The sequence below is a fragment of the Triticum aestivum genome, chromosome 7D (assembly GCF_018294505.1).
Source record: "Triticum aestivum cultivar Chinese Spring chromosome 7D, IWGSC CS RefSeq v2.1, whole genome shotgun sequence".
Lineage (NCBI taxonomy): Eukaryota > Viridiplantae > Streptophyta > Magnoliopsida > Poales > Poaceae > Triticum > Triticum aestivum.
In genome coordinates, this window is record NC_057814.1 from 54,368,302 (window position 1) to 54,380,368 (window position 12,067).

Genomic DNA, 12,067 nt, shown 5'->3' on the forward strand with positions numbered 1-12,067 from the left:
GGGCATGTTATGATGTGATATGGTCAAGGCATGATGCTATATTTATTGTATGAGATGATCATGGTTTGTAACTGAGTTATCGGCAACTGGCAGGAGCCATATGGTTGTCGCTTTATTGTATGCAATGCAATCGCCCTGTAATTGCTTTACTTTATCACTAAGCGGTAGCGATAGTCGTAGAGGCAATAGTTGGCGAGATGACAACGATGCTAAGATGGAGATCAAGGTGTCGCCGGTGACGATGGCGATCATGACGGTGCTTCGGAGATGGAGATCACAAGCACAAGATGATGATGGCCATATCATATCACTTATATTGATTGCATGTGATGTTTATCTTTTATGCATCTTATTTTTCTTAGATCGACGGTAGCATTATAAGATGATCTCTCACTAAATTTCAAGGTATAAGTGTTCTCCCTGAGTATGCACCGTTGCAAAAATTCTTCGTGCTGAGACACCACGTGATGATCGGGTGTGATAAGCTCTACGTTCAAATACAATGGGTGCAAAACAGTTGCACACGCGGAATACTCAGGTTAAACTTGACGAGCCTAGCATATGCAGATATGGCCTCGGAACACTGGAGACCGAAAGGTAGAGCGTGAATCATGTAGAAGATATGATCAACATAGTGATGTTCACCATTGCAAACTACTCCATCTCACGTGATGACCGGACATGGTTTAGTTGATATGGATCACGTGATCACTTAGATGATTAGAGGGATGTCTATCTAAGTGGGAGTTCTTAAGTAATATGATTAATTGAACTTTAATTTATCATGAAATTAGTCCTGATAGTATTTGCATAACTATGTTGTAGATCAATAGCTCGCGGTATAGCTCCCCGTTTATTTTTGATATGTTCCTAGAGAAAACTAAGTTGAAAGATGATAGTAGCAAAGTTGCGGACTTGGTCCGTGATCTGAGGATTATCCTCATTGCTGCACAGAAGGATTGTGTCCTTGATGCACCGCTAGGTGACAGAACAATTGCAGGAGCAGATGCAGACGTTATGAACGTTTGACAAAGCTCGGTATGATGACTACTTGATAGTTTAGTACACCATGCTTTACGGCTTAGAACCGGGACTTCAAAAATGTTTTGAACGCCACGGAGCATGTAAGATGTTGCAAGAGTTGAAATTGGTTTTTCATACTCATGCCCGTGTCGAGAGGTATGAGACCTCTGACCGTACTTTGCCTACAAGATGGAGGAGAATAGCTCAACCAGTGAGCATGTACTTAGATTGTCTGGGTACTACAATTGCTTGAATCAAGTGGGAGTTAATCTTCCAGATAAGATAGTAATTGACAAAGTTCTCTAGTCACTATCACCAAGTTACTAGAACTTCGTGATGAACTATAATATGCAAGGGATGACGAAAACAATTCCCAAGCTCTTCGCGATGCTAAAATCGGCGAAGGTAGAAATCAAGAAAAACATCAAGTGTTGATTGACAAGACCACTAGTTTCAAGAAAAAGGGCAAAGGGAATAAGGGGAACTTCAAGAAGAACGGCAAGCAAGTTGCTGCTCAAGTGAAGAAGCCCAAGTCTGGACCTAAGCCTGAGACTAAGTGCTTCTACTGCAAAGGGACTGGTCACTGGAAGCGGAACTACCCCAAGTATTTGGCGGATAAGAAGGATGGCAAAGTGAACAAGTTATATTTGATATACATGTTATTGATGTGTACTTTACTAGTGTTTATAGCAATCCCTCGGTATTTGATACTGGTTCAGTTGCTAAGAGAAGTAACTCGGAACGGGAGTTGCAGAATGAACAGAAACTAGTTAAGGGCGAGGTGACGATGTGTGTTGGAAGTGGTTCCAAGATTGATATGATCATCATCGCACACTCTCTATACTTTCGGGATTAGTGTTAAACCTAAATAAATGTTATTTGGCGTTTGCGTTGAGCATGAATATGATTTGATCATGTTTATTGCAATATGGTTATCCATTTAAAGTCAAAGAATAATTGTTGTTCTGTTTACAAGAATAAAACCTTCGATGGTCATACACCCAATGAAAATAGTTTGTTGGATCTCGATCGTAGTGATACACATATTCATAATATTGAAGCCAAAAGATGCAAAGTTAATAATGATAGTGCAACTTATTTGTGGCACTGCCATTTAGGTCATATTGGTGTGAAGCGCATGAAGAAACTCCATGCTGATGGGATTTTTGAATCACTTGATTATGAATCACTTGATGCTTGCGAACCATGCCTTATGGGTAAGATGACTAAAACTCCATTCTCCGGAACAATGGAGCGAGCAACTGACTTATTGGAAATAATACATACTGATGTATGCGATCCGATGAGTGTTGAGGCTCGCGGCGGGTATCATTATTTTTTGACCTTCACAGATGATTTGAGCAGATATGGATATATCTACTTGATGAAACAGAAGTCTGAAACATTTGAAAAGTTCATATAATTTCAGAGTGAAGTGGAAAATCATCGTAACAAGAAAATAAAGTTTCTACGATCTGATCGTGGAGAAGAATATTTGAGTTACGAGTTTGGCTTCATTTGAAACAATGCGGACTAGTTTCGCAACTCACGCCACCTGGAACACCACAGCGTAATGGTGTGTCCGAACATTGTAACTGTACTTTATTAGATACTGTGCAATTTATGATGTCTCTTACCAATTTACCACTATCGTTTTGGGGTTATGCATTAGCGACAGCTGCATTCACGTTAAATAGGGCACCATCTAAATCCGTTGAGATGATACCGTATGAACTATGGTTTGGCAAGAAACCAAAGTTGTCGTTTCTTAAAGTTTGGGGTTGCGATACTTATGTGAAAAAGTTTCATCCTGATAAGCTCAAACCCAAATCGGAGAAATGTATCTTCATAGGATACCCAAAGGAGGCGGTTGGGTACACCTTCTATCATAGATCCGAAGGCAAGACATTCGTTGCTAAGAATGGATCCTTTCTAGATAAGGAGTTTCTCTCGAAAGAAGTGAGTGGGAGGAAAGTAGAACTTGATGAGGTAACTGTACCTGCTCCCTTATTGGAAAGTAGTTCATCACAGAAATCTGTTCCTGTGACTCCTACACCAATTAGTGAGGAAGCTAATGATGATGATCATGTAACTTCAGATCAAGTTACTACCGAACCTCGTAGGTAAACCAGAGTGAGATCTGCACCAGAGTGGTACGGTAATCCTGTTCTGGAGGTCATGTTACTTGACCATGATGAACCTATGAACTATGAGGAAGCGATGATGAGCCCAGATTCCGCAAAATGGCTTGAGGCCATGAAATCTGGGATGGGATCCATGTATGAGAACAAAGTGTGGACTTTGGTTGACTTGCCCGATGATCAGCAAGCCATAGAAAATAAATGGATCTTCAAGAGGAAGACGGACGCTGATAGTAATGTTACTATCTACAAAGCTTGAATTGTCGCAAAAGGTTTTCGACGAGTTCAAGGTGTTGACTACGATGAGTTTTTCTCAGTCGTAGCGATGCTTAAGTCTGTCCGAATCATGTTAGCAATTGTTGCATTTTATGAAATATGGCAAATGGATAAACAAAACTGCATTCCTTAATGGATTTCTTAAAGAAGAGTTGTATATGATGCAACCAGAAGGTTTTGTCGATCCTAAAGATGCTAACAAAGTGTGCAAGCTCCAGCGATCCATTTATGGACTGGTGCAAGCCTCTCGGAGTTGGAATAAATGTTTTGATAGTGTGATCAAAGCATATGGTTTTATACAGACTTTCGGAGAAGCCTATATTTACAAGAAAGTGACTGGGAGCTCTGTAGCATTTCTAATCTTATATGTGGATGATATATTTTTTATTGGAAATGATATAGAATTTCTGGATAGCATAAAAGGATACTTGAATAAGAGTTTTTCAATGAAGAACCTCGGTGAAGCTACTTACATATTGAGCATCAAGATCTATAGAGATAGATCAAAGATGCTTGATAATTTTTTCTATGAGCATATACCTTGACAAGTTTTTGAAGTAGTTCAAAATGGAACAGTCAAAGAAAGAGTTCTTGCCTGTGTTACAAGGTGTGAAATTGAGTAAGACTCAAAGCCCGACCACAGCAGAAGATAGAAAGAGAATGAAAGTCATTCCCTATGCCTCTGCCATAGGCTCTATAAAGTATGCCATGTTGTGTACCAGATCTATTGTATACCCTACACTGAGTTTGGAAAGGGAGTACAATAGTGATCGAGGAGTAGATCACTGGACAGCGGTCAAACTTATCCTTAGCGGAATAAGTATATGTTTCTCGATTATGGAGGTGACAAAAGGTTCGTCATAAAGAGTTACGTCGATGCAAGCTTTGACACCGATCTGGATGACTCTAAGTCTCGATCTAGATACATATTGAAAGTGGGAGCAATTAGCTAGAGTAGCTCCATGCAGAGCATTGTTGACATAGAAATTTGCAAAATACATACGGATCTGAATATGGCAGACCCGTTGACTAAACTTCTCTCACAAGCAAAACATGATCACACCTTAGTACTCTTTGGGTGTTAATCACATAGCAATGTGAACTAGATTATTGACTCTAGTAAACCCTTTGGGTGTTGGTCACATGACGATGTGAACTATAGGTGTTAATCACATGGTGATGTGAACTATTGATGTTAAATCACATGGCGATGTGATCTAGATTATTGACTCTAGTGCAAGTGGGAGACTAAAGGAAATATGCCCTAGAGGCAATAATAAAGTTATTATTTATTTCCTTATTTCATGATAAATGTTTATTATTCATCCTAGAATTGTATTAACCGGAAACATAATACATGTGTGAATACATAGACAAACAGAGTGTCACTAGTATGCCTCTACTTGACTGGCTCGTTGATCAAAGATGGTTAAGTTTCCTAACCATAGACATGAGTTGTCATTTGATAAACGGGATCACATCATTAGGAGAATGATGTGATTGACTTGACCCATTCCGTTAGCTTAGCACTTGATCGTTTAGTATGTTGCTATTGCTTTCTTCATGACTTATACATGTTCCTATGACTATGAGATTATGCAACTCCCGTTTACCGGAGGAACACTTTGTGTGCTACCAAACGTCACAACGTAACTGGGTGATTATAAAGGTGCTCTACATGTGTCTCCGAAGGTACTTGTTGAGTTGGCGTATTTCGAGATTAGGATTTGTCACTCTGATTGTCGGAGAGGTATCTCTAGGCCCACTCGATAATACACATCACTATAAGCCTTGCAAGCATTGTAACTAATGAGTTAGTTACAGGATGGTGTATTACGGAACGAGTAAAGAGACTTGCCGGTAACGAGATTGAACTAGGTATTAAGATACCAACGATCGAGTCCCGGGCAAGTAACATACCGATGACAAAGGGAACAACGTATGTTGTTATGCGGTTTGACCGATAAAGATCTTCGTAGAATATGTAGGAGCCAATATGAGCATCCAGGTTCCACTATTGGTTATTGACCGGAGACGTGTCTCGGTCATGTCTACATAGTTCTCGAACCCGTAGGGTCCGCACGCTTAACGTTCGGTGACGATCGGTAATATGAGTTTATGTGTTTTGATGTACCGAAGGTAGTTCGGAGTCCCGGATGAGATCGGGGACATGACGAGGGGTCTTGAAATGGTCGAGACGTAAAGATCGATATATTGGACGACTATATTCGGACATCGGAAAGGTTCTGAGTGATTCGGGTATTTTTCGGAGTACCGGAGAGTTACAGGAATTCGCCGGGGAGTATATGGGCCTTATTGGGCTTTAGGGGAAAGAGAGAGAGGAGGCTGCGCGCCCCCCCCAAGGCTTAGTCCGAATTGGACTAGGGGGAGGGGCGGCGCCCCCTCCTTCCTTCTCTTCTCTTTTCCCTTTCCTTCTCTCCTACTCCTACTACTTGGAAGGGCTCCTAGTTCTACTAGGAAAGGGGGAATCCTACTCCCGGTGGGAGTAGGACTCCCCTAGGGCGCGCCATAGAGAGGGCCGGCCCCTCCCCTCCTCCACTCCTTTATATACGTGGCTAGGGGCACCCCATAAACACAACAATTGATCATTGATCTCTTAGCCGTGTGCGGTGCCCCCCTCCACCATAATCCACCTCGGTCATATCATAGCGGTGCTTAGGAGAAGCCCTGCGTCAGTAGCATCATCATCACCGTCATCACGCCGTCATGCTGATGGAACTCTCCCTCAAAGCTCCGCTGGATTGGAGTTCGTGGGACGTCATCGAGCTGAACGTGTGCTGAACTCGGAGGTGTCGTGCGTTCGGTACTTGGATTGGTCGGATCGTGAAAACATACGACTACATCAACCTCGTTGTTCTAACGCTTCCGCTTTCGGTCTACGAGGGTACGTGGACACATTCTCCCCTCTCGTTGCTATGCATCACCATGATCCTGTGTGTGCGTAGGAAATTTTTGAAATTACTACGTTCCCCAACAGTGTCGACGTATCATAGGCGCCTTCGGTCCAATGAGTGGATGACATCTGTCCCAACGGTGAGCCGGCACGTGGTTCCTCTAGCCAATGATGATTTTAGATGTGGAAAATCCCCATTGGTCGGGGCTGTTAGCGGGTTATCGAATCCAAAACCGGAACTGATAGCTTAACAGCGTTCCGTTATGGTGGATGCCACGTGTTGGTCACCCTTGACGAAAGCACTTCTGTGACGCGCGATTTATCGTCATGGAAGTGGACACTTCCGTGATGATAATTTTGGTAATGTCATGGAACACTTCTACGACCGCACAGGTATGACTATCTTGATTCTGTCATAAAATTGTCATGGATGTACATGCATGACAAAAAACGCGACCTACTGTGACAAACACGTATCATCACGGAACTGTATTTTTTTTGTAGTGTATGCACCGTTGCGAAAGTTCGTCGTGCCGAGACACCACATGATGATCGGGTGTGATAAGCTCTACGTTCACATACAACGGGTGCAAGCCAGTTTTGCACACGCAGAATACTTGGGTTAAACTTGACGAGCCTAGCATATACATATATGGCCTCGGAACACTGAGACCGAAAGGTCGAGCGTGAATCATATAGTAGATATGATCAACATAGTGATGTTCACCATTGAAAACTACTCCATCTCACATGATGATCGGACATGGTTTAGTTGATATGGATCACGTGATCACTTAGATGATTAGAGGGATGTCTATCTAAGTGGGAGTTCTTTAGTAATATGATTAATTGAACTTTAATTTATCATGAACTTAGTACCTGATAGTATTTTGCATGTCTATGTTGTTGTAGATAGATGGCCCGTGATGTTGTTCCGTTGGATTTTAATGCGTTCCTAGAGAAAGCTAAGTTGAAAGATGATGGTAGCAACTACACGGACTGGGTCCATAACTTGAGGATTATCCTCATTGCTGCACAGAAGAATTATGTCCTGGAAGCACCGCTAGGTGCCAAACCCGCCGCAGGAGCAACGCCAGATGTTATGAACGTCTGGCAGAGCAAAGCTGATGACTACTCGATAGTTTAATGTGCCATGCTTTACGGCTTAGAACCGGGACTTCAACGACGTTTTGAACGTCATGGAGCATATGAGATGTTCCAGGAGATGAAGTTAATATTTCAAGCAAATTCCCGGATTGAGAGATATAAAGTCTCCAATAAGTTCTTCAATCACATAGAGATATAAAGTCTCCAATAAGTTCTTCAATCACATGATCACACCTTAGTACTCTTTGGGTGTTAATCACATAGCGATGTGAACTAGATTATTGACTCTAGTAAACCCTTTGGGTGTTGGTCACATGACGATGTGAACTATAGGTGTTAATCACATGGTGATGTGAACTATTGATGTTAAATCACATGGCGATGTGATCTAGATTATTTCTCTAGTGCAAGTGGGAGACTGAAGGAAATATGCTCTAGAGGCAATAATAAAGTTGTTATTTATATTTCCTTATATCATGATAAATGTTTATTATTCATGCTACAATTGTATTAACCGGAAACTTAATAGATGTGTGAATACATAGACAAACAGAGTGTCACTAGTATGCCTCTACTTGACTAGCTCGTTGAATCAAAGATGGTTAAGTTTCCTAGCCATAGACATGAGTTGTCATTTGATTAACGGGATCACATCATTAGAGAATGATGTGATTGACTTGACCCATTCCGTTAGCTTAGCATTTGATCATTTAGTATATTGCTATTACTTTCTTCATGACTTATACATGTTCCTATGACTATGAGATTATGCAACTCCCGAATACCGGAGGAACACTTTGTGTGCTACCAAACATCACAACGTAACTGGGTGATTATAAAGGTGCTCTACAGGTGTCTCCAATGGTACTTGTTGAGTTGGCATAGATCGAGATTAGGATTTTTCACTCCGATTGTCGGAGAGGTATCTCTGGGCCCTCTCGGTAATGCACATCACTATAAGCCTTGTAAGCAATGTGACTAATGAGTTAGTTGCGGGATGATGCATTACGGAACGAGTAAAGAGACTTGCCGGTAACGAGATTGAGCTAGGTATTGAGATACCGACGATCGAATCTCGGGCAAGTAACATACCGATGACAAAGGGAACAACGTATGTTGTTATGCGGTTTGACCGAAAAAGATCTTCGTAGAATATGTGGGAACCAATATGAGCATCCAGGTTTCGCTATTGGTTATTGACCGGAGACGTGTCTCGGTCATGTCTACATAGTTCTCGAACACGTAGGATCCGCGCGCTTAACGTTCGGTGACGATCGGTATTATGAGTTTATGTGTTTTGAGGTACCGAAGGTAGTTCGGAGTCCCGGATATGATCACGGACATGACGAGGAGTCTCGAAATGGTCGAGGCGTAAACCCTAAACCCTAAACCCTAAACCCTCCCCCGTATATAGGGAAGGGGGGAATCCTACTCCCACCGGGTGCAAATCGTGGAGGTGCCGTACGTTCGGTACTAGGATCGGTCAATCGTGAAGACGTACAACTACATAAACCGCGTTGTCATAAAGCTTCCACTTTCGGTCTACGAGGGTACGTGGACAACACTCTCCCCTCTCGTTGCTATGCATCACCATGATCTTGCGTGTGCGTAGGAAATTTTTTGAAATTACTACGTTCCCTAACACATAATTGACTGCCCATGTCTATTGATGCCAATGAAGGGGGCAAATGGCATATTGTACATGTTCGTGAGATAAGTTGCATCAAATGACACGCAATCATGATAAGCCTCCACGTATGCTTTCCGTGCTGCACCATCCACCCAAAACAAGTTTTCTGTCCTGCCTTCCGCATCTGTCTTGCATTTAAAGAAAAATCCTGGGTCATTTTCCATCACCTTGCAAAAGTAGTTTTGTGTTTCTTCAATGTCAATGTCTTTAGTTGGGGCGTTGAGCTTCGAACAGTGGTTATGGATGGCTTTAGCTGTGTACGGAACAATCAACTCCGAGCCATAGTATGATGACATTAACATCATCATCTTTCCTGCCATAAAAAAACAGAAATTTGTGTTTTTCAGGACTAACTAACCACAATGCAGCGAGCAACATGTTTTTATAGAGAACATAAAGTAACAATTATGCATAAGTACAACAAGAACCAAGCCTGTATCCCACCAAGTTTTTTTTTCTGTTGGGTGATGTCTTTTTATTTATTTATCAGAGTTGCACGGAAAATGAATATAGTTGCCTCAGTTTACTGTCAAGTTGCCAGTTTTTCTCCCTGATCAGGGTTGCCCATGAATCCTAAGCAGCTTATACTAGGATAGGAAAGAAATCCAAGTAGTTGAGGTAGGAATTGGCAACACCAAGGTTTTCTGTTTTGGGTCATGATTTTTTTAATTACCAGAGTTGCACAAAAAATGAACATAGTTGCATAAAAAATGAACATATGTGGCTCAGGTCAAAGTACTTGATGCAGGAATAAGTAACAGTTCTGTGGTAAAAAGATTTAATCCAATGTGAGTTGTACCTGCTGCCAAGTTGCAGTCATTTAGGTGAGTCAGAATTTTTTTCTATTCCGGCGGGATTCCTTGGTGAGAACGGAGGTATTTCGAAAGCGATGGCTTCTCAATCAGTGGATGGTTGTGATCTGCAATAAATGTGATAACCTCCCATCTGTCATCTTTAAGCTTCACCACCGTCTTAGCACGGCATTTTGTTTGCTTCACAGTTTCCCATTTCCTCTTCTTCTTGAAAGTATGCTCCTCGACATCCTCTTCAACATCTTGTTCAGGTGAACTTGGGCATGTAGTGTTTTTGCTTGACGAGGTAACATCCGGGATCCCAACCCTCTCTACTGGTTTGCGGAACTTGTTACAACAGAATTGCTGTTTTTCCAGCATGCCTGTGTAGGCCGACCTGTAAGACGTATTTGACTTGATTGAAAAGCCCTCCATCAAAGCTTAGCGATTGTAGTGTTCCCTCGCATCCTCTAATGTGTCGAAGCGCATGCCAACATAAGGTTGTTGTGGCTGTGATCCAGCTTCTTCGTCTTCCAACTCATGTGCCTCATGAACTAAAGCATTAGCAGGAGTAACCATAGGTGGGGGAGCGGCAACACGATTGTCCAGGACATGAGTAGTGTTAGAGCCAACGTTGGGGTCAGGAGACTCACAAACCTCCTCCTCCAAATGTTGATGCTCCTGCTCATCCCCTGCATGCAAGAAGGGTGCACCCAACTCGACTGAAATGTTGATGGACTCTACGTCAAGCGGTGGTTCATTCAGATTAATCATTATGAACAATCAACCTGCAACAAACTGTGTGTTAGCACACCACAAAATCATGCATGACCTTTTTGAACAAACTAGTTGTAGAATATAAAGGAGCAACTATAAAGTTAAATAGAGGCAATTCCTATCTTCTTTTTTCTCAAAAGTTTCTTGTTTCTTCTTTTTTCTTATATGTTTTATGTTTCTACCAGTATGACACATATATACAGCAGCAAAGATTTGTTTTTACATGACATGCGTTGATTCATTTGTGCCTCTTTTCAGCAGCAGATTACAACTTTTGGTGATGGGAAACAATGTGCATATCTGACGGAGAGCTTACCAGGAGCAGGAGGCCTATCATTTGGTGTAGTTTATGTCTTTTTTATTTTTTTTAGTGAGGCCATATGAAATGTAGCAAAGTATCTTAGTGTGGGATTGTTCGAATCTGTTTATGATGTGTCCTTTGTTTTGTGCGTTTGTTGTTTGTGTCTTTTTTAGCGAGAACCATACTGATATGGCAAAAATTATGTGTTAACACATGCAAGTTAATACTTTCTACCTCTGCTTATAACATGAGTTTTTATGTTCTTGATAGTTCATGCTTTAATGCACAGGGAAGTTGCATGTGTTTTAGTACTAGAGTTGCCATGTTCTCACATCTGGTAGAGGCAACTCTAGAATTTCTGAACAGCTACGCTTGCACAGCTCTTTTTTTACCAGAGTTGCTTCAAAAATGAACATAGTTGCTTCAGTTAACTGTTCGAGTTGTCAGGTTTCTTTCCTGATCAGGGTTGCTCATGAACCCCAAGCACCTTATACTAGGATAGGAAAGAAAGCCAAGCAGGTTTCAATGCATACAATATAGAGAAATTATGTTTTGGTGTTACAATGCACCTGCAAAAATGCGCAATGGTCCTGCATTTTGTTTCCCACTGGAGTTGTCTTATTTTTGTACTGGTGTTGCTTCTTTGTATCATAACAGTTGCTCAAGATGCATGCCATACATAGGGTTGGCTCAAAGCGGTCTACAAGTTGCTTTTTCACCAAATCAAAAGAACGAACTAAAAACTAGACTAGTTGATGTTCAAGTAGGGAAGGGCAGGGGTGGTTGAGTAGGGAAGAGAGAGGAGTCGGGTGGAGGTGGTGCTTACCTTTTTGGGGGGAGGTAGGTCTGGTTTTTTCCTCTCCAGATCCGATTTTTGGAGCAAGGAGGAGGAAGGAGGTGTTCCTGCGTCGGGTTTGTTCTTCAAGACGCCATAGATGGGGAAGATCTTGTTTAGAGGAAGAAAGGGAGGAGTAAGGAGGAAGAAGGGGACCCGTGCATGGGCTTGTCCTTCAAGGAAAAGGGAGGAGGGGGTTGCGTGAGGCGTCC